The sequence below is a fragment of the Hoplias malabaricus genome, chromosome 9 (genome assembly GCF_029633855.1).
Source record: "Hoplias malabaricus isolate fHopMal1 chromosome 9, fHopMal1.hap1, whole genome shotgun sequence".
Taxonomy (NCBI): Eukaryota; Metazoa; Chordata; class Actinopteri; order Characiformes; family Erythrinidae; genus Hoplias; species Hoplias malabaricus.
In genome coordinates, this window is record NC_089808.1 from 37124421 (window position 1) to 37149465 (window position 25045).

General features: G+C 42.0%; 1 pseudogene; it reads right to left on the bottom strand.

The window, feature by feature from the left end:
* Nucleotides 1–67: 67 nt before the first annotated feature.
* LOC136706681 (macrophage mannose receptor 1-like) overlaps nucleotides 68–25045 on the bottom strand; it is a 29523-nt pseudogene continuing 4545 nt past the window's right edge.

The following is a 25045-nucleotide window of genomic DNA, read 5'->3' on the forward strand; positions in this document are numbered from 1 at the left end:
CTGAACAATTTATGTTTTCTACCACAGACTACTGAGTGACAAATGAACCGCAACTAATTAGCCTAGCCTAGCGTTGTTTGTTCAATCCCCTTGATCTCACTAGGTGGATAAATAAAGAGGAATTATCAACGTAATAGGATTTAACATGGTAGTTTTTGAACAGAAAAGATCTTTGACCTTGCTGAAGTTGGTGAGTTATCGATACCAGATTTCCTCCAATTCTCTTACAGTAATATCTGGCATCATACCAGGTTTTCTGCTCCAGTTGCCTTTTATAACACTGTAAATACATGACCATACAGATGATATGTTACATGAATAGTACAGAAAGCAAAATCAAAGTGTTTCAATGAACCTCAGCAACAACTCTTTCACAAAGACAAAGGAAATTCAGAGAATTTTTTAGTGCACCAATGGACTAAAATATTAAGACCAAAAGCATAATATAGAGCAAGCCATTTTGGCCTAAAGTGACACCAGTCGTACAAGTCATATCTCATGTTTTTACAAGTAAACACTCCAAGATCTCTGTAATTTAGTTTAGAAACTATAATTTCAGATATCAACTATGACATTTTTTAATAGTAAGTATATACATCTACATATCCATCAAGATTCTTGTGACTTGTGACATTGCTTGGACAACATATCCTTAATGTAATTTTGACTAGTCATATATCTTCATTGATTTACATGTAATTTCATATACTCATATACATAATTAACTAGAAATAATAGTAAACAGTAATAGTAAAACATGTACAGATATCTGCAACATTTTATTAATAAAACATATTATTGCAGTTATCTACAAAGTAATTCTAATTAGTAAGTAGTCTAGATCCACATATCCATAACAGAAATCTGACTAGTAAAATGGTTATTCAGGATATCCCTAAATTAATTTTGACTAGTAATAATATGCATTCAAGATTCATAAGATTCAGTGTAATTTTATAAATCTAAAACAGTTTTGACCCATAACACTAACATAATTGATATCTAACACTAGAAATGTCACTTTTCACAGTTTTATTCTAGTGAAAATGAAATAATAAATATCTCTAGTACAAATTGCAATAGAACTAGTAATGCATTTGATTATGATATAAACAATGTTATTTAAGATTAGTCATAATATTTTTATAAGTTTCTAACAATTTCCAAAAAGGAGATCTAAAACATAGTTTAAAACATATATAATTTATTATTGTTATTAGTCACAATTATAATTTGGAGCTCTCTATAAATTTGACATGACCTGGACTTGTTGACATTAATTATACGTCATTTTTATGAAAGCATTTCTAACTTTACTAGTAAAAAAATTATATTGACAAGTACAGATGAGAATGATCTGTAATTCAAAAACTAGTCAAAAAGTTTCTACCTGTAAAATGCATATTTTTACTAGTCAAAATTCAATTACAGATCTCTATAATATAATTAATAATATATAAATAAAACCTTGATACTAGTGATAATGCATATGACAGAGATCCATTATGAAATTGTCACTTGTTCATAAAATAATCATGACTAATCAAATTGGAGTTCTGACTAGTAATAAATTCAATTTGAGGGATCTATATCTCCATTTTTACTAGTCAAGACACATATTCAACACACGCTAATTTACATAGGTAGCATGCCTCTTCTTATCTCATCCATTCCTTACAGCACATTTCAATAAGAGAGTGTCACGTGTGTACAGGGAGGATGATGGAGGCTGACGTACACACAAGGAGTCTTTATTAAACATGAACAGAAATAAACACGACCAGGACAAGAGAAAAAAAACAGAACAGAAGACAAAACAGAAAACAGTGAATGGTGTACGTGTGTTTCATCTGTATTTCGATGCATGAAACACTTAGACCAGGGGGGAGGATTACAAAATAGACACAGGTGGAGAGACTGATGAGAGGGCAGAGCTAAGGCGGAGACAAGGGACCAAATCAAGCAGAGAGCCATGTGCTGACACACACAAGTTTTATATATTCTTTTATACACGTTTTGTTTGTTTCTGACCTGCTCACTCAATATTATGGTCTGTTTAAGTGGTGTCGGGTTCACAGTGTATATAATACGGACATACTTTACGATCTTGTATGGCTTAAAGATAGTACACAGTCTTCCACTTTTACCTTGTTTTGAAATTTGAACCAGTCCGGGGCACAGTCTCCTTGGGGCGGCTCGGTGGGGGCAGCAGTGGAGTTGACCAGGACAGAACCACTTCTTTCACAGATAAACTTCTCATAATCACCACAGTTCACACTTTCCCAAAGCCCTGGGGTAGAAAGTGGTGTGTTATTTTGATGAAAATATTTTAAAACGTCTTAAAATTTAATTACTTAAACTATACTTGTTTACTGCAGCATTACAAAATTACATTACAGGTGCTGGTCATAAAATTAGAATATCATGAAAATATTGATTTATTTCAGTAGTTCCATTCAAAAAGTTAAACCTGTATATTATACTCATTCATTACACACAGACTGATATATTTCAAGTGTTTATTTCTTTTAATTTGATGATTATAACTGACAACTAATGAAAACCCCAAATTCAGTATTTCAGAAAATAAGAATATTATTTAAGGCCAATACAAAAAAAAAAAAAAAGGATTTTTAGAAACGCTGGCCAACTGAAAAGTATGAACATGAAAAGTATGAGCATGTACAGCACTCAATAGTTAGTTGAGACTCCTTTTGCCGGAAGTACTGCAGCAATGCGGTGTGGCGTGGAGTCGATCAGTCTGTAGCACTGCTCAGGTGTTTTGCATCTATATATTCTCTGTATTTCAACTGTTTTGCAAACCTAGAATAAATATATCTAATGCTTATTTTTTTTCCAGTGTATAATTGTGTTTATGCCTGTAGATGTGTTGGAATTTCAACTGTGTATTTGTAAAGGTTAATTTGTAAATATTTGCATAATTACATAATTAGGTACTCAGTTTAGTCCACACTGACATTCATGACATTTAAGCCATTTTTAAAGTCCTCCTGCTTTTATATAAAAATCAAACAAGCATAAAGTGAAGTTTAGATTTAGATTTCCTCACTGGTTTTACTGTGATAAATAATAGTAAAAAAATACATCATGATTTTGTCATCACTTGTAATTACTGAAGTTTCGAGGTTATTTTTGATGAATCCACTGTCACGACTGACCTTGAGACCTAGTCATTTTCACACAATCCGCCTCTTTATTCTCAAAAGCCGGCTGGTTTTGTTCCCATGCCTGGAATACTACTAGAGATCCATCCATCCACCTTAACAAGAAACATGTGGTAAGTTTTTACCATTTCTGTTTTAATCATATCTTAAATATGCTTTTAAATGTGAGAGTTCTGGCAGTAACTTACATTAATGACTTATCCAGATCAATTTTCATGCCAATAAAGACATCCCTATAACCGAACATTGACTAAAAGATACAAAAATATAAAACAGTAAATTAAAAAAACCACAAAGTAGTTCACTATTTAAACATGCAGATATCAACAAGTCTTATTTTAAAATATTAAAATGCCACCACAAGGTTCACTTTACCTGATGCTAGACGAACAACCTCTCTTCTTCATCATTGATGACCACAAGATCACCGTGTCTGTGCTTACAGAACCTCCGTCCTTCTTCCACAGAGGTAGGACCATGACCCATATAATACTGACTCTCCTTGAATATAATCCAGCCATCATCTGTTTTATTGCATGCTGCAGTTGAAAGAAGAAAAGAGAATTAACTTTTAAATTCTTCTCTTGTAAACCAAACTTGATAAACAGCCGAGCTGCAAAGACTTACTTTGCTCTGTAATCTACACATTCTTTGGTGCAACACCTAGAGGGAGACAAAGATACCATAAGATAAGTTAAGATATGCCTGTAGATGTGTTGAAATATTAAACAATATATTAAAATGTTATATAATATGTAATAAATGCATTCAAGATTCTTATACTCAGTTTAAGTAAAGTGTCAATGTAGATGTGAGAGCAGTGCTGGCTGTAAAGTCTAACAGCAGCAGGAAGCAAGGACCTGCAATATCGTTCCTTCACACACTTGGGGTGAAGCAGCCAGTCACTAAAGGGACAGCCCAGGGCTGCCAGAGTCTCATGCACAGGGTGAGAGCTGAGCTGCTACTGTTTTGTGTATTGTATTTTGATAAAGTGAACTTGAAAATACTGCATTAAAACTTATAATTAAAACGTTCCATTCTTCAGTCACTACTGGAAACAGCACACACTTTCTATCAGCCCACTTTGTCTCCAATGTGGTGAAGGGAGAGCTGAGCAGAAAAGCAAACCTCTCGATTTACCATTCAATCTGTGTCCTAACCCTCACCTATGGTCATGAGCTTTGGGTAGTGACCGAAAGAATGAGATTGTGGGTACAAGTGGCTAAAATGGGTTTTCTCAGCAGGGTGTCTGGACTGTCCCTTAGAGACAGGGTTAGGTGCTCTGACATCTGGGAGAGACTCGGAGTGGAGCCAGTTGAAGTGGATAATGGATGGATGAATGGATATTATTGTGTCAAGAGTTCATCTACACCTTAATCAACTACAGTCCTCCATCCATCCATTTATATTTATAGAGTTTAACTGACACTTATCCACAACTCACAAAAATCCTGTGTTGTCTACTCTGAGAATCGATCCCAGCTAGGATAAGTAGGTCCACAACACACTTTAACTAAGATAATGCTAGAAATATGCACAAGATACTACTAGTACTTCTAGCTGAAACCTAGAAATCTAAACAAAATGCAACAGCATGTCAATGTCTCTATAAATGGGAACTGAATATCAGCATCTCTATAGCATATTCATAATCAGCATATACATACATCATTGGGATTTTTATTGGGAGACAGCTGTAGTGTATTGCTCTAAGGTTGAGAGGATGAAAATGTCCAAGTGGAAGGAGGATGCACAAAGCCAAAGAATAAATTAAATATTTTTAGATTAGCTTTGATATAATACTTAGTGTTATAAGTTATATTGGATGAGTGTTTGAATGCTTGTTTTATTCTGGACAAAAATGAACAGTTTGTAAAGTTTTAAATGTAAAATGCAGAGGTGGAATGTAACAAATTACGTATACCCCAGGAAAGGCACAACACTCACAGCGTTACTGTAATTGAGTAGATTCTTTGTATATTTGTACTTTTTTAAGTGCCTTAGTGAATGGTGGGCTGGAGAGAAATCTAGCGGTAAAATCATAAGAAATATGAAGACGGACAAGTCATTCACCAGTGCTGACCCAGCTGAGTCAGAAACCCATTCGAATTCTGAGTTACTCTGGAAGGAAATGAACACCTGGCCATATTTAAGAGGCCATATTCAAGTGCAAGGAAGGTGACATCTTTATAAAGCAGAATCGTCCTGTATTTGGGCACTAAAAGATGTGTTCCATTTTGAGCCGACATGGGATGCATTTAGTTCCATATTTTTGAGGTCACACTGTTATAGCGATGGTTTGAGACAGAAACACACAGCTCTCTCAGCCGGAGTAAGGGGTGGATTCTTCACGGCTCTTACGCGCTCATTGGTCATCACCTTTATTTAGCAAATCAGCAGCCAATGCATTCACAGTCCCTCCTACAGTGGGTTGTTTTGGTGTGGTTCTGCTGTGAGCAGCAGGTCAGTGCTGAAAAATTGTGAATTTAAAGCTCTGCATAAAGAACTTATGTTAGCACCATGTCCCAATTTTTTATATACTTTTATTTTTCGATGAAAATTTCTGATACCAGTCATCCTTTCCAAATCTACCATTTGCATTGGCCTCTTTGACTCCTACATCAAAATATAAATGGGAAATAAAAATCGTGTTCTTTCTCCGTGTTGTATCATCCCGTGGAGAAAAAAAAAAAACAGCAATATGTATTGTTTTGTGAAATTTATATGCCCGGTGAAGTACTGGCACCCTCTCCAGTTTGTGTTCCTGCCTTGTGCCCAGTCAGTGACCCACCATGACCCTGAACATATATATTACCCAAAGTAGTACCCAAGTAGCTCAGCAGTCTTCCAGTTCACAGTCTTCTTCCAGTCTGCTCCCATGAACTGGAAGAATGCTGAGCTACTTGGATACTGCTTTGAGTAATACATCTATATTCCTTCATTCATTGTTGAATGCTGTCTACTATGGGTAATACATTGACTTGGCATTAATACCTCATACATACCCACTTCAAAACAACAGACATATTCTTTCAATAAAATTATGTTGAATATACATAACTTCAGGTATTTTAATATTCATGTCTTATCTTCAGGCCTCTCTATTAGCACTTTATTTAATTTGTAAAATTATTCCATTAATTAAAACCTACTGGTTTGAAATTTATATCCCCTTTTTGCGCTAGGAGAGAAACCACCTCCCCACACAAACACTTAAAAAAAGTAACTAAGTAACTTCAACTCTGAGTAAATTTCAAATGCACTAATTTTTAATTTTACTTCAGTACATTTTTACACCGATAATCTTACTTGTACTTAAGTAAAAGTTTATCAGAGTAACAGTACTTTTACTTGAGTAGAATGTTTTAGTACTCTTTCCATCTCTGGTAAAATGCAACTATATTTTACTAAGTATGTACAGAACTAGATGACATTTCTGTTACCTTTTTGAATCTCACAAAGCCAGTCTATCCTTTGATCACACTGTAGATCATTCCATTGTTGTAGAGTGGTTCTCCATGGGTACATTTGAGTTGTAGCACATCTTTCAATGTTGTTTAAGTTGTTTGGTTCCCCCTCCTCCCAGTATTCAAAAGATGACTAAAGAAACAAGAAATCCAATATGAATTTTATCACTCCACACATCAGCCCTATGAGGAAATATCTCAGAACAGCTGATCAAATTTAAACCACACTCACATCTGAGCCATCACTCCATGTGTAACCAACAGTGGGATCCTGGATGCTGTAGCCAATCCATGCAGCCTCTGAACTACAAAAATAAATATAATAAATCTGTATAAAAATTGTACGTCTAGGTCTCCACTTCTGTAAATTCAAAGCTACCCTGTAGTAGAAAAGACAGTGTATTCTTCATCTAATATTTGACTAAAATACCTATTTATATGTGAATGTTTATATTAGGTGGTACGTGTCATTGTTTTACAGCTCTGTTCACTGTCTGTGAGGAGTTTGGTGTGTTTTCTCCATGTCTATTGAGTTTCCGCTGAGTTCACTGATTTTCTTCCACAGTCCAACACCTGCTAGGAGTTAGACTGGTTACACAAACCCTTCATAGTGGTGTGAGAGTGATTGGGTGAGTGTATGACGTTTTGTTATAGATTACCGCACCATCCAGTTTCATCCAATTTCCACATTATGCCCATTGATTGCTGATAAGCTCCGGACACTGAACAGGAATAAGGGATTACAGAAAATGAATAAATTAATATTTTTAATACACTCATACTTACTATGCACTTTCCAATGACAGCAAATCAGTAGAACTGTGGATACTGAGTAGGTCGCCTCCCAATTCCCGACAGAAGGCAAGGGCTTCTTTTGACTTTTTTTGACCACTGAAAACATCTTTAGCAATCACATTAAAACAAACACTAATCAGTGCTGAGACACCAATTGCATGATACATCTAAAAAAATATTTTTACCATATATAGTTTATTCAAAGCCCTTTTTGCAGAAAAAAGAGAACATGCCAAATGCCACACAAACTGAGACAGGGCTGAACCCAGGCCCCCATTACCAGAGCTGTGTTGTAGCGACATCTGCTGCACCCCATGTATGTTTGGGCAGTATAACAGTAATACCATATACCACTGCATTGAAAAATGTGGATGGTACCTCAAAATGAGAGCAGAATTTCAAAATTGTGACACGTGTGGTGTATCAAATTTTTGTTTTGTGTTTGACTAATTTAAGTGAGGGAGGGGGCACTGTGGGAGGTCACTGACTGGTGATGTTGCACTCTGAAAACAGCCCAGTAGGCCATCGCAGTTGTGAATTTAGTGCTGAGATTGTATTTACAGAGAGATGAAGAAAGCTGTAAACAAACAAAATATATAGAAGACACTTAACTCAACTTTGTGCTCACATGTATAAGGCATTATCCTCTAAATTTGTGTGATTGCAGCTGGAGTTTGCTGGGAAACCATCTGCTGTGGTGTGCTAAACCTCAAGTGCCTGTTAGCTTGCCAGGTATGCTTCTAAATATTTTTCACATTTGCTGAAATTTACTCGCTTGGAAACGTTTTTTTTATTGTCAACACATCTGTGTTAATTGTGGGCTGTACTGAGCTGAACTACACAGCACTGAAACCCCTTCACTCAACCACATTCACAGATATGAGGCTCAAACAGCCTGACAGTGCAGCCCGCATCCACAACCACACTCACAGTAATACAGTATACCATTTTAATATTTTGTGACAGTATGATACATGTGGATACCACCCATTCCTAACCCCACAAAAAAGCTCCCAAATATTATGCTTCATTTTAATGTTCCATCAGAAGGTCTTCACAAACTTTTTGTCATTTATTGTTTTTCATTCAAATTGATCATTCTTTGTCATTATTATTAACATCATAACATTTTAATTGTACCTTGACACACTGATCCCTGTTTCTGAGTGGAAACCAGCCCTCGCTGCAATTGGCAGGAAGAGTTGTTGGATGTGCTGGAGTTGGGGTCACTCCCTCTGCTTTCTGCTTACAGATGTATTTCTCTGCATTAGAGCAGTTTAACACATCCCATAATCCAGCAAGAACACCTGTGGTCATGGCAACGCAGCCTTGCTTCCCTCCTGTATTGGCACCCCAATACATTAACACACTGAATATATGTTTGACAGGATAAATTGTATTTTTATTTGCTTGTTTATTGTTTTATTATGAATCAAATATTGAGTTCTACTTCATCTTCTAACATCTACCATTATATATACACATAAAAAACGGAATATGTGACTCAGGTCATGTGAAGTGTCTCACATTATATCTATAGATTTTACCTGGCATTCCTGCATTGAAGTGTGTGTAGGAAACTTTGCTAGTGTTTATCCACTCAAAAAAGTGTTTATTCTTTTGGTTGGACAGTCCGATCCAGAAGTGCTTCTCTGATCGTGCTCCAATCAGACTGACCAGGAATGCATTTTCAATCCTGAGGGGGGGGAAAAATAAATAAATAAAAAAACATAAAAAAAAAAAACCCATGAAGAGACCCAAAGTATGGCCCACATATTTTCAAACAGATACTGACAGCTGCAGAAACAAACTGAGTAATATGAGATAAACTACTGTGGAAGCAACACATATCAGTAAACGGATTCTAATAAAAGGTAAAATTGCACTATGCAAATCATGACATTTTTGAATCTATATCTAAACATTCCCTTATATATTTCCAATACAACATCATTTATATTTTTTCATATGTGGGAATCTGAAATCTAGTGATTCTCTGCATGTATATATTGTACTTTTTTTACCTATATAATTCACCCTATAGGGAATGAAACCTGCAGTGGCGCAGCAGGTACATGCAGGAACATGGAGGGTGTGGGTTTGATTCCTGCTCCGGGTGACTGTCTGTGAGGAGTGTGGTGTGTTCTCCCTGTGTCTGTGTGGGTTTCCTCCGGGTGACTGTCTGTGAGGAGTGTGGTGCGTTCTCCCTGTGTCCGCATGGGTTTCCTCCGGGTGCTCTGGTTTCCTCCCACAGTCCAAAAACACACATTGCTAGGTGGATTGGTGACTCAAAACTGTGTCTGAAGGTGTGAGTGAATGTGTGAGTGTGTGTGTGTGTGTGTGTTTCCCTGTGAAGGACTGACGCCCCCTCACCGGTTGAAATTGAAATTCTGAGCCCAATACTAATGTCAGAACATAGCCACAAGTCCTTTGCTAATTCCTGTTCAATACAAATCTATCTGCCTGATAAAATGTTTGTGACATACTTTGAGTAAAATGCCAGAAGGGTCAAGCAATATGGTTCTTTATTATATTGTGTAAAGTCCCAGTTTCAGAATGACTGGCTTCAGTGCCTGTTCCTTTAAATGAGAATGAGTGTCTGTGTACTCCAGTCTGACCTGTCTGTAATGTAGACTAAATAAGATCCACTCTTCTCACACATCTGTTTGGCCTCTTGAAAGGTTTTAGTCTGTGCTCCAGTTTGATAGCAATAGTAGCCGTACCTGACCCAACCCTTAAAAAGTCAAGAAACATGAGACGCTGATTAGAAAAACTAATATGAAAACATTGAGATACAAGTTAATGCCTTGCAAGTACAAATGTTTTTAAACATAAAACGTGTCCAAATAATAAAATCTGGCTCATTCACATCCCACAGGACAAATGGGACGCTGGAGTGGTCACTCCATTCAAAGAGCATCGCAGTCTTGAGGTCATTTTAACCAATCCACACTTCATCTGTCTTCACTGTGTACGTTGGAAGAAATAATAAGAAAGACATATCAGAGAGTTCAGATCAGATCTTCTTCACAGAACTGATGGTTGGTTACAAATTCTATCCAAACCCCTCGTTCTTTATAGTGTTCTCTTCTGATTCAAACCAAATTCAACAACCTGAACTTATGCTGAATGCATGTCACCCATTGTCCATTTTATCCCACAGAGTTATAGCTGATAGAACACACACAAACTCACAGTATCCGAGTTGTGAGATGACAAAGCTCTGCTCTTCTACACTGAGAAAACAGATCTCCACCTTCCCGTCAACAGGTGTCTTTTGCTTCCAGCCACGTTTTCTTTGTTCGGTAGAAGTGGTAGCAGTGGCCTGAGTAAGGAATCCAGGGAGTGGTGGAAGAACCTGTGTGAACAGCTGGACAGAAGCAGACATAAAACATACAGGATGTCAAAGACCAGCATTATTTAATACTTCAATAAGTCTTTATTCGTGGAGACACTGATTACCTGGTGGAACAGTGGGAGTGGAGAGGCCTCTTTGACAGATATATCCATGTCTATCAGAACAAAGAGCAGTGGACCATTCAGAACCCTGAAATTGACTTAATACCCCACAGCTATGGCCTGGTAGAGAAGATGGTTGACCTTTTCCCAGGAGAAAAAAAAAAACAAAACACACACACACAAGCATGTGTAATAAATGAATGGATTCTCAGAATAAACAGATATGTCCTGATAAAGTCCACATAAATAAAAATGAATGATGAATTAAGACAAGAAAACTCACCACTGAGCCATTGCAGATAACGTAAAGGTTGTCCATTGACCCAATGCCATCCACGAGGCATCCAAAGTGTTCAGTCCTGTCCACAACACTGCCCGTGTTGTCTGAGTCAGCCCTAAATAAATTTAAAACTTTATTTGGAAATAGCTTTACACTATTACAGGAGTACAATGATTTAAAAAAAAAAAACACCATCGTCATACTAAAATAAGCAAAGTAAAGATTAAAATTCATATGAGAGTCCAGATTTGTGATGAAGACATTCCTATATTTTTAAAGTTACATTCTACATAAACAAATGTTTATTAAACCTTGCACATTATGTCTTAATACTGTCTTCAAGGCAGCACAAAAATTTCTATTTAATATACTCAGTCCATTTTTTCCAAATTAATGAGACATTTGCAAATTCAGAAGCAGAAAGCTTTCACATTTTATATATATATATATCATTCATTCATAATCTGTAGCCACTTATCCAATTCAGGGTCGCGGTGGGTCCAGAGCCTACCTGGAATCATTGGGCGCAAGGAGGGAATACACCTTTGGAGGGGGTGCCAGTCCTTCACAGGGCAACACACACAGTCACACATTCACTCACACCTATGGACACTTTGGTGTCGCCAATCCACATACGTGTGTTTTTGGACTGTGGGAGGAAACCGGAGCACCCGGAGGAAACCCACGCGGACAGTCACCCAGAGCGGGAATCAAACCCACACCCTCCATGTCCCTGGAACTGTGTGACTGCGACACTACCTGCTGCGCCACCATGCCGCCCATTATATATATATATATATATATATATATATATATATATATATATATATATATATATATATATATATATATATATATATATATATATATCATATGTTATTTATATTATATATATCCATCCAGTCGTTCTCAACTGGTGGCTCCAATTTAAAACACCTTCTAGTAATTGCTAGTAATTCTAGCAACTAACAAATATGGGAGTCAAAGTTTAATCCCTGCTAGTCAACAATGTGGATAATATATTACTCAGGTGTAGGAAATCAACATTTAACAATAATCCCCGTTCTAAAAATTGCTGTATGCAAGAATTGCGTATCCCAAAACAGTGTCATAGTACATTTTTTATATATTATTATATAGTATTTTTCATCCATTCATTCATTATCTGTAACCGCATATCCATATCGGGGTCGCGGTGGGTCCAGAGCCTACCTGGAATCAATGGGCGGAAGGCAGGAATACACCCTGGAGGGGGCGCCAGTCCTTCACAGGGCAACACAGACACACACACACACACACACACTCACACCTACGGACAATTTTGAGTCTCCAATCCACCTACCAACGTGTGTTTTTTGGACTGTGGGAGGAAACCAGAGCACCCGGAGGAAACCCACGCGGACATGGGGAGAACACACCAACTCCTCACAGACAGTCACCCGGAGCTGGAATGGAACCCACAACCTCAAGGCCCCTGGAGCTGTGTGACACTACCTGCTGCGCCACCGTGCCGCCCATATAGTATTTTTGAGTACAGTAATATTTTTTGCTACATAAATAAATAAACCAACTTCATAACTTTATTCACGGTTAATTTAATTATTTTTTGTATTACATTTACTGTAAGTAATCACTGTGTCTAGGAGTCATTAGAGCCTGTACCTGATATGAAAGGCTGTTCATGGGGCTCAGTGACGCTCAGCAGATCTCCCCCCTGCTGCTGACAGCTCTTCCTGGCCTGATACCACTTCAGTGCAGACGCTTCATTCAGCTGGTAATACACATCTGTCAGAGGGTTCTTCACCCAGAAGTTGTCATCTACAATCAGAAAAGCACCAGAAAACAATAACAGTCAGATATCCATATAGGGCTAGGTTAGAAACAAAAGCACATTAAAATGTATATTTTAATATATAATGTTTTAAAAATGATTTTTGTTTCATTAAATAAACACATAAAAATCTGTTCTAAGGCATTTTATTAGAACAAACCATGTACCTTTTTTACGTATTGGACAGTAACCCCAGAGCTGATTGGGTTCATAGTCACTTTCAACAGCACACCACAGACGTTTGATGGAGGAGCCATCCGTTGTGCAGTCTGTGTACCATTTCTTTTCATAAAGGAATGGAAATTCACAAGGACGTCCAAAAGCATTTCCTTTAATTGTGTATATCTCTGTGATAACAAAAAGAAAACAGGATATGCCTTTGGATACTATAGTTTTATGGTATTAACACCAATCCTCTTCTCATAAAAACCATACAAACCACTTATAGACTCTGAATCAGTGGCAGATGTTGGTCTTTCAAGGAGGGGAAGTTCAATTTCGGACTGCATCATAAAATGTGTCGGTTTATTTATACGTAAATTCTACCCTTCATTCCTTTTTAAGAAAATGATCTGTGACCCTGTCGTACCAACAAGGCGTCTTTTCCAGGGACTTCATTAGTGTCCTCTCAATGGCCAGCAGAGCTAGGCTGCTTAAACGGCCTTGGCCCATGTGAAGTGTGTCCGCCTGTGTTCCCACGGATCTTTACACCAAAGGATCGCTGATTCGCTCATTTCGCTGTCAATCAAAAAGGGATTCAGCCTGAGACAGATCATCCAATCAACATGCAGAAGCTGAGCGTCCGGGCCGAAACCAGCCCACTGCCCCATAGACCCCCAGAGACGCTGAGCATCCGATGGGCGGGACAAAGCCCAGCATTTATCCAATGTCTCGCCTTGTTTCGGTGCACTTCGCTATTGAACTCTGTGGACGCTCAGCATCCACATTGTTTAAATCACTGTGAAACTGCGGGAATGACTGAGAGTAAAGCCATGTCTTTACCAGTGATAAGAAGCTGATTCTGAACAAAAGTTGAGCGCGTAGTAGTAAAAGTAGTGAGCAAAATTAGTGCATATTTATTCAATGACATGTACACACAACAGTATATATTTGATCACTTATTTTTTTACATTTTAGGGAAAGCTGAGCTTCCCTTGCAGTCTTAGAGCAATCGCCACTGCTCTGAATATAAAGTCACAGTATGGCTTTATATGACATTAAATGACAGTTAATGGCTATACTAATTATAGCAGCAATTAGGGGATGCATAAATAGAGTTCTTATAAAATGTAAAATGGTTCTAGAAATAAATACATTGTTTTATTGCAAATATTATAAAAATTATTAGCTATTGCACAGATGTTGTGATGTTGCAGTTTATTCTGAGAAACTAAATACCTTCATAGGGCCAAGAGCAAACACTGCCCATCGTTCCATGGATTGTCCACTTGTCCTTTTCCCCTGGGTTTGTGGACAGTGTTAGTAGAGATGTGTCTCCCTGAAGGGACAAGTAAAGAGACTCATTCTTCAGGCCAAACAGAGTGTTGTTCTGGCACTCCCACTTCTGAAAATCACGGCTGGAATCACAGATGAACCACTGCAGTTTATTGCCCTCACTCTTGACCCCTGTGCCGAGGCATTTCTTCTGGGCAACATTAAAGATGCGGTTCTCTGACGTCCAGCGGAAGTGCAGTTTGGGGTTCTGAGGGAGGGATGGATGGTTGGATGGATAGATAGATAATTGATCCCAGAGGGAAATTCAGTAGCCGTTTCATATACAAGAATAAAATATAAAAATACGATAAAGAAAACATAAAATAGAAATTTAAAACATTTGAAATATAACAATGGAACATATGTAAAAATAAGATAATGGTAACAAAAATAGAAATTTGGAACTGGATATAGAATATAGAACAGTGTGTAGAACTAAAATATATACTATAAATAAATAAAATAGCAAGTAGCAATTTAAATATAAAATGAAACAGTATGATGTAGCGTATGTTGGATTTTTAATCATACGCCACGATACCTCTGTGAATATATATTTAATATATATATTTATAATTTGTGTTTATAGTGTTGACCTTATTCAAACTCCTATAATCTCTGATATTTGACTTAATGATATTAATTAAAGTTTATAATTGGCTTAAGCAATTAAAACGTTAATAATTAGTTTGAGAATGAATAATAATCACGCTAAGTGAGTACTTCAGGATTTTCAGGAAAATTAATGAACAAAACTGCACACACTATGATTTCAAATAATGAAAGTTTTATTAACAAAGAGAAGGATATTTACTTAACATAGCGTGATCTTGAAATCTAACGGCATCAAAGCAGGGGAAGCCGATTCGACTGCGGCGATACGCTAGGCACTCTAGCTTGTGACTAATGTGTTGCTAACTGAGGTTTAATTAATACAAAATTTATCAAGAAACTTGATTCAATTTTCAGCTCTGGACATGCGTAAGTTTAGCTTACTTTTCGTCGATTGTCTCCACTCGTTGCGTACAAAGGCTCTCTGAGGTCCTGGGAGTGATGGCGTCTTGTTTGATTTCGCGGTCTCTGAAGTTTCCAGGCTGAGTCAGCGTGGAGGTTTTCTTCGTCGGTTGAGTCGCCTCGGCGTACTCGGAGCGTGATGACGCCGGCGGCAGGATCCTCTGGCTCAGTGTCGTGAGTAGGAGGGTTCGACCATATGGACGTTTGGACGAAAGTTTCGCTGGTTACTGCGGATCCAGAACTGAAAATCGATTCAATAAACTTACTTATTCTACGACTTTCTGGTATCTCGGCGGTGTTTTCTTACTCTGGCCACGAATAAGTTCACCGGCTTTGATCAGTCGTGAGATTAAACTTAGATCGGGCGATAAAACATAAACACGGTTAAAAGAAAAGAAAATATTCAAATCGCTCGACGCATTATTAAAGCTTCATACTTTCAGCTAATTCAAGACGTCTCTTGTGAGCTTTTGATGAAGTCTCTAAGATTTTTCTTTGTTTCGTCGTCGGCGTGAGGAAGAGAGCGTCTCACTTTGGAGAGGTTTGGACTGGAAGCGATGTTTTCTGCTGATCTCTTTGTTGTTTCGAAGCTTCTCGGAGTTCCTCTTGAACTTCTCGAATTGTTGAACTCCTTCTCCTTCTCCTTCTTCTGTGTGCTCTGCTTGAATTTTCTGTGTCCAGTTCGTCTTTTTGTGTCGAGAGCTCTGTGTTTTTCAAAGCCAGCGTGGTCACGCCCTAATGGGAGGCGTTCTTTTCTGATTGGACGCGAGTTCAGGCTCACGTGACTGACTTCATGAGACAGGAAAGGGGGAGAGAGTAGGAGGGGTTTGAATCAGTGATTCACAGAGACTGAACATAATTTTCGCGTATTGAAATTCCTCATACATTTTAGTAACATATAACAATGAGTATACTGGATTATTAATATCAAACATTTACATAAGATTTCATCTTGGGGTACGTTGTGTTTACGTCCCATTTACAATAATACGTTAGAAAAACATTAATCCGTTTTCTCTAGTCAGAAACAGAACTTCTTTTCATGATAGAAACAATCAGCAATATACATCATTTCATTAGAAGGTGGACATTCATCTGAGGGCACAGAAAGTGACATTAATACATTTGTTTATACACATTTAATCATAATTTGACTTCATTCCAGTCATTTGTTTTAGACGACCCCGAGCGAGGCGTAGTTTCGCCAGTGTCCATTTGGGGTCGCTGTTGGTCCATGCTGTTGATCCAGTGCGGATGGATGATTCACGGGGGTTCAACCGAGGTCACTTTTGGTTTAACCATTTGCTGGTCCTGTTTAGTGGGCTCGAGATAAGGACGAGACATTTAGGTGCCATTGTCATAAAAGCGGGCCGTAAAAACTTTCTTCTTTGTTCTAGGTTCCTGTTTCTCACAAGAGAGAAGGGGGTGTTGGGCCATGTGTGACTTGAAAGTGTTCTTCTCCAGTCTTTGATGTTAGATCTTATGTGTGTGCGGGCTGCGGTGTTTTTGCACCCCTGTGGTTTGTGGAATGTTGGATTCAGACGAAAGGTCCCCTTCAGACTGGAAAAGTTTTAATTCAAAACTTTTCATTTCTTCATCTTTCATTTTAATTTTTCATCCGTTATTCATATTCGGTCCATACTCCACTACATTCCCCCCTTTCTTTTCAGTTTTATGGTTCGGCAGGGATCATGGAGCTGAAAAGAACTTTTGCTGTGGAGGAAGGTGAGATCAGCAAGCATATTCAAACACATTTCCAGAGCTGATGTATTCCTATTAGTGTGTGGGTGCATATGGAATGTGTATGTTTGCATGCTGAATGGATTCTAATTATTTAGGGGTAGGTCTTGTTCAAACGCAACCTCGAGAGCTGATTCTTCGACATGGCCTTCGGCTTCATATCTAAAACTTGGGGGTTCACCTCTCTGGGCTCTTTTATGTCTAACGAATTTGACCATTTTATTAGACCAAGTTTCTAACCTGCTCTGGAGGGCTCGAGTGCGTTTGAAATAGAACCAGGCTATGCCAAAGGTCAGAAGATATCCTAATCCTACCAGGGTAACTAGTAAGGTGTCCGGAGTGGACCATGCATAGGTGACAGGCTGAACTGGCCATAGGGGTTGAGACGACAGCTCTCTAAGAGTGTTATCTATGGGGGTTAGATCAATGACTTGGGTTCCCTCATATTCTAGGCGAGTTATCCATCCATCCATCCATCCATTATCCACCGCTTATCCGGGTCCGGGTCGCGGGGGAAGCAGTCGGAGCAAAGAAACCCAGACCTCCCTCTCCCCAGCCACCGACTCTAGCTCCTCCGGGGGTATACCGAGGCGTTCCCAGGCCAGTCGAGACATATAGTCTCTCCAGCGTGTTCTTGGTCTGCCCCAGGGCCTCCTCCCCGTTGGACATGCCCGGAACACCTCTCCAGGAAGGCGTCCAGGAGGCATCCGAACCAGATGCCCGAACCATCTCAGCTGGCTCCTCTCGACGTGGAGGAGCAGCGGCTCCACTCCGAGTCTCTCCCGGATGTCCGAGCTCCTAACCCTGTCTCTAAGGGAGAGTCCAGACATCCTGCGGAGAAAACTCATTTCAGCCGCTTGTACCCGCGATCTCGTTCTTTCGGTCACTACCCAAAGCTCGTGACCATAGGTGAGGGTTGGGACGTAGATTGAACGGTAAATCGAGAGCTTTGCTTTTCTGCTCAGCTCTCTCTTCACCACAACGGACCGGTACAGAGCCCGCATTACTGCTGACGCTGCACCGATCCGCCTGTCAATCTCACGCTCCATCTTTCCCTCACTCGTGAACAAGACCCCGAGGTATTTAAACTCCTCCACTTGAGGCAGGATCTCACTTCCAACCTGGAGAGAGCACTCCACCCTTTTCCGGCTGAGTACCATGGACTCGGACTTGGAGGTGCTGATCCTCATCCCTACCGCTTCACACTCGGCTGCAAACTGGTCCAGCAAGAGCTGGAGGTCCCGGCTCGATGAAGCCAACAAGACCACATCATCTGCAAAAAGCAGACATGGAATCCTGAGACCACCAAACCGGACACCCTCCGCCACTTGGCTACGCCGAGAAATTCTGTCCATAAAAATTATGAACAGAACCGGTGACAACGGGCAGCCCTGACGGAGTCCAACTCTGACTGGAAACCAGTCAGATTTACTGCCAGCCATACGAACCAGACTCCTGCTCTGTTTGTACAGGGACTGGATAGCTCGTAACAAAGAGCCCAGTACCCCATACTCCCTGAGCACCCCCCACAGAATACCCCGAGGGACACGGTCGAATGCCTTCTCCAGATCCACAAAACACATGTAGACTGGTTGAGCAAACTCCCATGCACCCTCCAGGATCCTAGCGAGGGTAAAGAGCTGGTCCTGTGTTCCACGACCGGGGCGGAATCCGCATTGTTCCTCCTGGATCCGAGGTTCAACTATCAGTCGGACTCTCTTCTCCAGTACCCCCGCATAGACCTTACCGGGGAGGCTGAGGAGTGTGATCCCCCTATAGTTGGAACACACCCTCCGATCCCCCTTTTTGAAAAGGGGAACCACCACCCCAGTCTGCCAGTCCAGAGGCACTGCCCCCGATGTCCACGCTATGTTGCAAAGACGTGTCAACCAGGACAGCCCCACAACATCCAGAGCCTTGAGGAACCCGGGGTGAACCTCATCCACCCCCGGGGCCCTACCGCCAAGGAGTTTCCCTACCACCTTGGCCACTTCAGCCCCAGTGACAGACGAGCCCCCCCCGGGGTCCCCAAGCTCTGCTTCCTCTGCGGAAGACGTGCTGGTGGGATTGAGAAGATCCTCGAAGTATTCCTTCCACCGTCTGATGACGTCCCCAGTCGAGGTCAACAGTTCCCCACCCCCACCATATACAGTGTTGGTGGAAAACTGCTTTCCCCTCCTGAGTCGCCTGACGGTTTGCCAGAAACTTCTTGGAGCCGACCGAAAGTCGTTTTCCATGTTCTCACCGAGCTCCTCCCACACCCGAGTTTTTGCCTCAGCGACTGCCGAGGCCGCAAGCCGCTTGGCTCCCCGGTACCTGTCGGTTGCCTCCGGAGTCCCCTGAGCCAACCAGGCTTGATAGGACTCTTTCTTCAGCTTGATAGCCCCCCTCACCCAGGGTGTCCACCACCGAGTGCGGGGATTGCCACCCCGACAGACACCGACAACCTTGCAGCCACAGCTCCGTTCAGCCGACTCAACAATGGAGGTCCGGAACATGGCCCACTTGGACTCAATGTCACCAGCCTCCCCCGGGATGCAGTCGAAGCTCTGCCGGATGTGGGAGTTGAAGATCTTTCTGACAGGTTCCTCTGCCAAACGTTCCCAGCAAACCCTCAGCACACGTTTGGGCCTGCCAGGTCTGTCCGGCATCCTCCCCCGCCATCTGATCCAACTCACCACAAGGTGGTGATCAGTTGACAGCTCAGCGCCTCTCTTCACCCGAGTGTTCAGAACATATGGCCGCAGGTCAGGTGATACGACTATAAAGTCGATCATCGAAATGCGGCCTAGGGTGTCCTGATGCCAGGTGTACTTGTGGACACCCTTATGTTCGAACATGGTGTTCGTAATGGACAAAATGTGACGAGCACAGAAATCCAATAACTGAACACCACTCGGGTTCAGATCAGCGGGGCCGTTCCTCCCAATCACGCCCCTCCAGGTCTCACTGTCATTACCCACGTGAGCGTTGAAGTCCCCCAGCAGAACAATGGAGTCCCCAGAATGAGTGTTCTCCAGCACTCCCTCTAGGGTCCCCAAGAAGGCATGGTACTCTGAACTGCTGTTCGGTGCATAAGCACAAACAACAGTCAGAGCCCTTTCCCCAACCCGAAGGCGCAGGGAAATTACCCTCTCGTCCACTGGGGTAAACCCCAACGTACAGGCGCTAAGCTGGGGGGCTATGAGTAAGCCCACACCTGCCTTACGCCTCTCACCCTGGGCAACTCCAGAGTGAAAGAGCATCCAGCCCCTCTCAAGGAGATTGGTTCCAGAGCCCATACTGTGTGTCGAGGTGAGCCCAAATATATCTAGCCGGTACCTCTCAACCTCGCGCACCAGCTCAGGCTCTTTTCCCACCAGAGAGGTTACGTTCCATGTTCCAAAAGCCAGTTTCAGTAACCGAGGATCAGAACGCCAGGGCCCCCGACCCCGACCGCCACCCGATCCACAATGCACCAGACCCGGATTACTACCTCTCCCACAGGTGGTGGGCCCATGGGAGAGTGGACCCATGTATTTCCTTCGGGCTAAGCCCGGCCGGACCCCATAGGTGAAAGTCCGGCCACCAGGCGCTCGCCAAGGAGCCCCTTCCCCAGGCCTGGCTCCAGGGTGAGGCCCCAGTAACCCTGCTCCGGGCAAGGGAGGCTGTGTCCTCGTTGTTATCTTATTCATCCATGTCTTTATGGATCACTCTTTGTCTGGGCGAGTTAGTGTTTTAATATCTAGCTCGATGGTGTGTTTGGAGAAGAACTCTGAGATTTCTATGTCGCTCTCATATTGGTCAGGGTTTAGGTGATACAGGGCCAGGTCTCCTACATGTAAGATTGCGTTTATGGGGACGTCTACCCAGAAGGTTTGGCTAGGAAGGAGTACCCTTTCTGAGGTGTCATGTTGATCATAGGTTAGTAGGGCCTCTCTAAAGGGGGTGTTAACCAACCAACGATTTCCAAAAATTTCAGCTTGAGTACTGGTTACCAAACGTCGGGGTGTGACGACTACCGGGCATTGAGTATTACTCATCATAGGCTTGAGGCCACAGATCCCATTTGCGCTGTCACGAATGAAAGGTTTGCTAGGGCACAAGTAGTGAATGTCTTTAGTGAGTGTGCACATAAGCAAATTGGGTACCAGATATAGGTCAGGGTTATCGTCTTGGTATGCTACAAGGGATGTTGTCTTTACTCGAACGTAGACAGAATCTTGCCAGAAGCCAAACTTGACAACATCTTTCAAACGGTATATGTTTTCAGGCGCCATTATGGGAAGGTTAATGATGAATGCTAATTCTCGGTCTTGAGGATTAACGTAAATTGGGATAGCGCTACCTAAGGTATAGGCTAGGTGGGCCTGGAGATCAGTAACTACTTCTCGAGTTGCTGTAGATAAAATCTCCTGTACTAAGGATAGAGGCACCAGGTAGGGAGGAATCCTCCCCATGGCTAGGCTATCTACAGAGGAGCTGATTTCTTGTAGCATATCAGACAATAACATATTCACAAGCTGGATGTGGGCAAGGTCAAGTTGTACTACTGAAAGCATAGAGTTAACCGTCTGGAGCATTTTGTTCAATGCGACACTGTGAGCGTTGAGCACTACGACGGTGCCACGTAGGGTTTGCCCAATTGTTTGCAGGTGCTGCTGCTGTTTGTCTAATTGGGTTTTAATGTTTGGAATTTCAGCTTGCAGTTCCCCTACTTGACGTTTGACAGTGGCTACATTAACGGCATTGACGGCGGACGTTCCGAGACTCAGTAGTGATCCCACAGTTGCAGCTGCCATTAGCAATCTGCCTATGAAGCGTTTAGGTCGTTTGTTAAAACCATTTAGTTCTGATTGCGTTACGGTGAACTTTTGTAGCTGGCGGAGCATATGAGTTACGTCGGCTTCAGCATGGCTGATAGCTTCCTCAGTCCATCTAACTCCATTCCGGCCAGTCTGCAGAGTGGTTCTCGGTAGGTTTTTGCTACACGCTTCGGCGGGATTCAACCGTACAAATACTCTCTGGGTATGGAGGCGGCAATTAGTGATTAGCAGTCCCGGCTGGTCTTTCAGTATTATTCCTGAGTCAGGACCCGGTTCAATCACTTCAGGGAGCACGGCGGTTCCTAGGGAGCCGACGATCAGGAGAATGAGCAGCGGGGCCATCCTACCGGAAGAGATGCTCATGGTTAGATTTAGGGTATTTACGGCGAGTCGTTTAGACAAATTACAAAATTTTTCACGATACCCCCCTTTTGATAAAAGTTTCCTAGGGTAAACTCTCTACAATAATTGATGATGAGGGACTAGGGTCTTGCACCCTGAGTGTTCTCAGTCTGGTTAGAAGCTTGTTTCCTGCTAAAGAGTGAGAGGAAAGGGGAAAAAGGGATAGAAGAACTAAGGTGTGAGTAGAAGGTTGTAGTTGTTTGTTAACCAACACCCTTCCTGCCTTTGGTTCTGTCGTTTATGATCTAACACTAGCTTTAGTATCCCCTACAAGTCCCATGGGGGTTGTGTGCGGTCGGATTTGGTTGCGGTGGACCCATTTGAGTTCAGTACTGCCCCGAGCTTTGTTTATTTTGATCCTGTAAACAACGGGGGACAGTTTGTCTGTTATCTTATAGGGACCGGACCATCGGGGTACGCTTTGCGACCTTCTGCACTTTTTTTCAGTTTCTGCTGGGCAAAGGCGAAAGTGGCTTTGAGGTGTTTCTGCAGATCCTCCATATACTGATGAGTGGTGTAGGCTACGGCTATGCTAGCTTCACCTGGCTGATATAACAGATGTAGAGGCAGAGTCATTTTGTCTCCCTGTCATCAACTCAAAAGGTGAGACCCCGACCGCATCGTGTGGGGTCGCCCGTATGGCCATCAGTACAAGGGGTAGTTTGACATCCCAGTCTCGTTGGTTTGCTGCTACGTACTTTTTCAGTATGCTAACAACAGTTCGGTTGGCTCGCTCTACCTGACCTGAGCTTTGAGGATGGTAGCTAATGTGAAGGCTGGCTTTTACTCCTAAGAGTTGCCAGAGCTGCTGCATGACCTCAGCTGTGAAATGTGTCCCTCTGTCAGAGTCGACAGGGCTGGGTAGGCCAAACCGTGAGAAGACATGGTTCATCAGTAAGTATGCAGTGGTTAGTGCTGTGTCATTCGGTCGGGGAGGCATTCTACCCATTTAGTGAATGCACACGTGACTGTGAGGAAGTACTTGTTACCTCTTACTGTTCGAGTGAGTGGTCCAACCCAGTCTATCTGGAGGTTTGACCAAGGGAAGGATAATCCCTTCTTTTGCAAGGGGGCTCTATGAAGAGGATTCAAGGGTTGAAATTGGCAACATAACAGACAGCCTTTAATGTAGTCAGCCACATCTTTTACCATGTGGGGCCAATATGCCACCTGCCAGAGCGCATGGTGTGTTGCTTTGACCCCTTTGTGTCCCGCAGATGGGGAGTCATGGGCGTGCATCAGCATCACCCCCCTGTGGCACTGAGGAACCACGAACGTAGGTGAAGTGTGCAAGTCACTGGCATGAACTAGCAAGCCTTTGACGACTTGGAGGGACGCTCTGGCGCCGTATAGGTCTTTAAGGCCTGGTATGGTGTTAAGATCTTGTGCTGTGATGGGATATGTAGATAGGTCAGAGATATGGCTAAGCATTTTGGAAATGGATGGGTCTCGAGCTTGGAGAGTAACTAAGTCAGTATCCGAAAAAGCAGGGTTAATAGAGACAATGGTAGGTTTAGCATTGTCAGGCAACGCCTTCGTTACAGTTCGAGACCGTGTGACAGCTAGGACTTCGATGTTGGGTGGGTTTGGATAAAGGGAGGGATCGAATGTCCACGATGTGCCTTCGCGGGCCCCTTGTTTGGCTAAGCTGTCTGCTTGATCATTGAATTCTTTGTCATCTCCCGGGACTCGGGAGTGACCCTTCACTTTCTTCCAGTAGATCTGCAGGTCATGTGTGTCTACCAAGTGTTCGCATGCCGCGAAAAGCTCTTTGTGTTTAACTGGCTTTTTGTTTGACGTGGTGTAGTTGTTGGTTTTCCACAGTCTCAAGTGGCATGTGAAGCTTAGGCGCGCGTAGTTGGAGTCTGTGCAGATCACCAATGTTTTTTACGCTTTTCTGGACCGCGGACTGGATTGTGATGAGAATTCCTGCTATTTCAGCATATTGGGAGGACTGGGCACCCAATTTGAAACTTAGGGGTTCGTGAGGCCATCCGTTTATTCCGATAATACCCACCCCTGCCATCAGGGTGTGTTCTCGGCGGAACGAACAACCATCTACATACGCAGTGACAAGGTCCTTATAAATAGTTTTGGTTAGCCACGGTAGGTAAGAGGGTTTCTGGAGCTTGTGGCACTTGGGAAGGAATATTTCCTTCGCATCGCCTGCAGGAAGCAAGGCCTGTGCCTAGGGGGCTCCTGTAGTTTTGCGCGTAACGTACCTCTAAGTCAAAGCTTTGGAGAGCCATTAGCCAGGATGCTACTCAAGCGTTAGTTACTATACCCTCTCGAATTCGTTGGCTGTTTAGGAAAGTGACTGGCTGATGATGAGTTTCAACAATCACCTTCTGACCACCTAGGTAGTTGGAGAAATGTTTGACTGCCCACACTGTTGCTAGTAGTGCTTTTTCGCAGTCACTGTATTTGTTTTCGGCAGCCAGCATAGTTTTACTAGCATAGGCTATGACACGTTTGTCTCTGTCGTGTAATTGATACAGACCGGAGCTGAGACAGTGGTCCGAGAACCCTACTTCTAGGTAGAATTCTTTACTACTGTCAGGATAGGCAAGGCA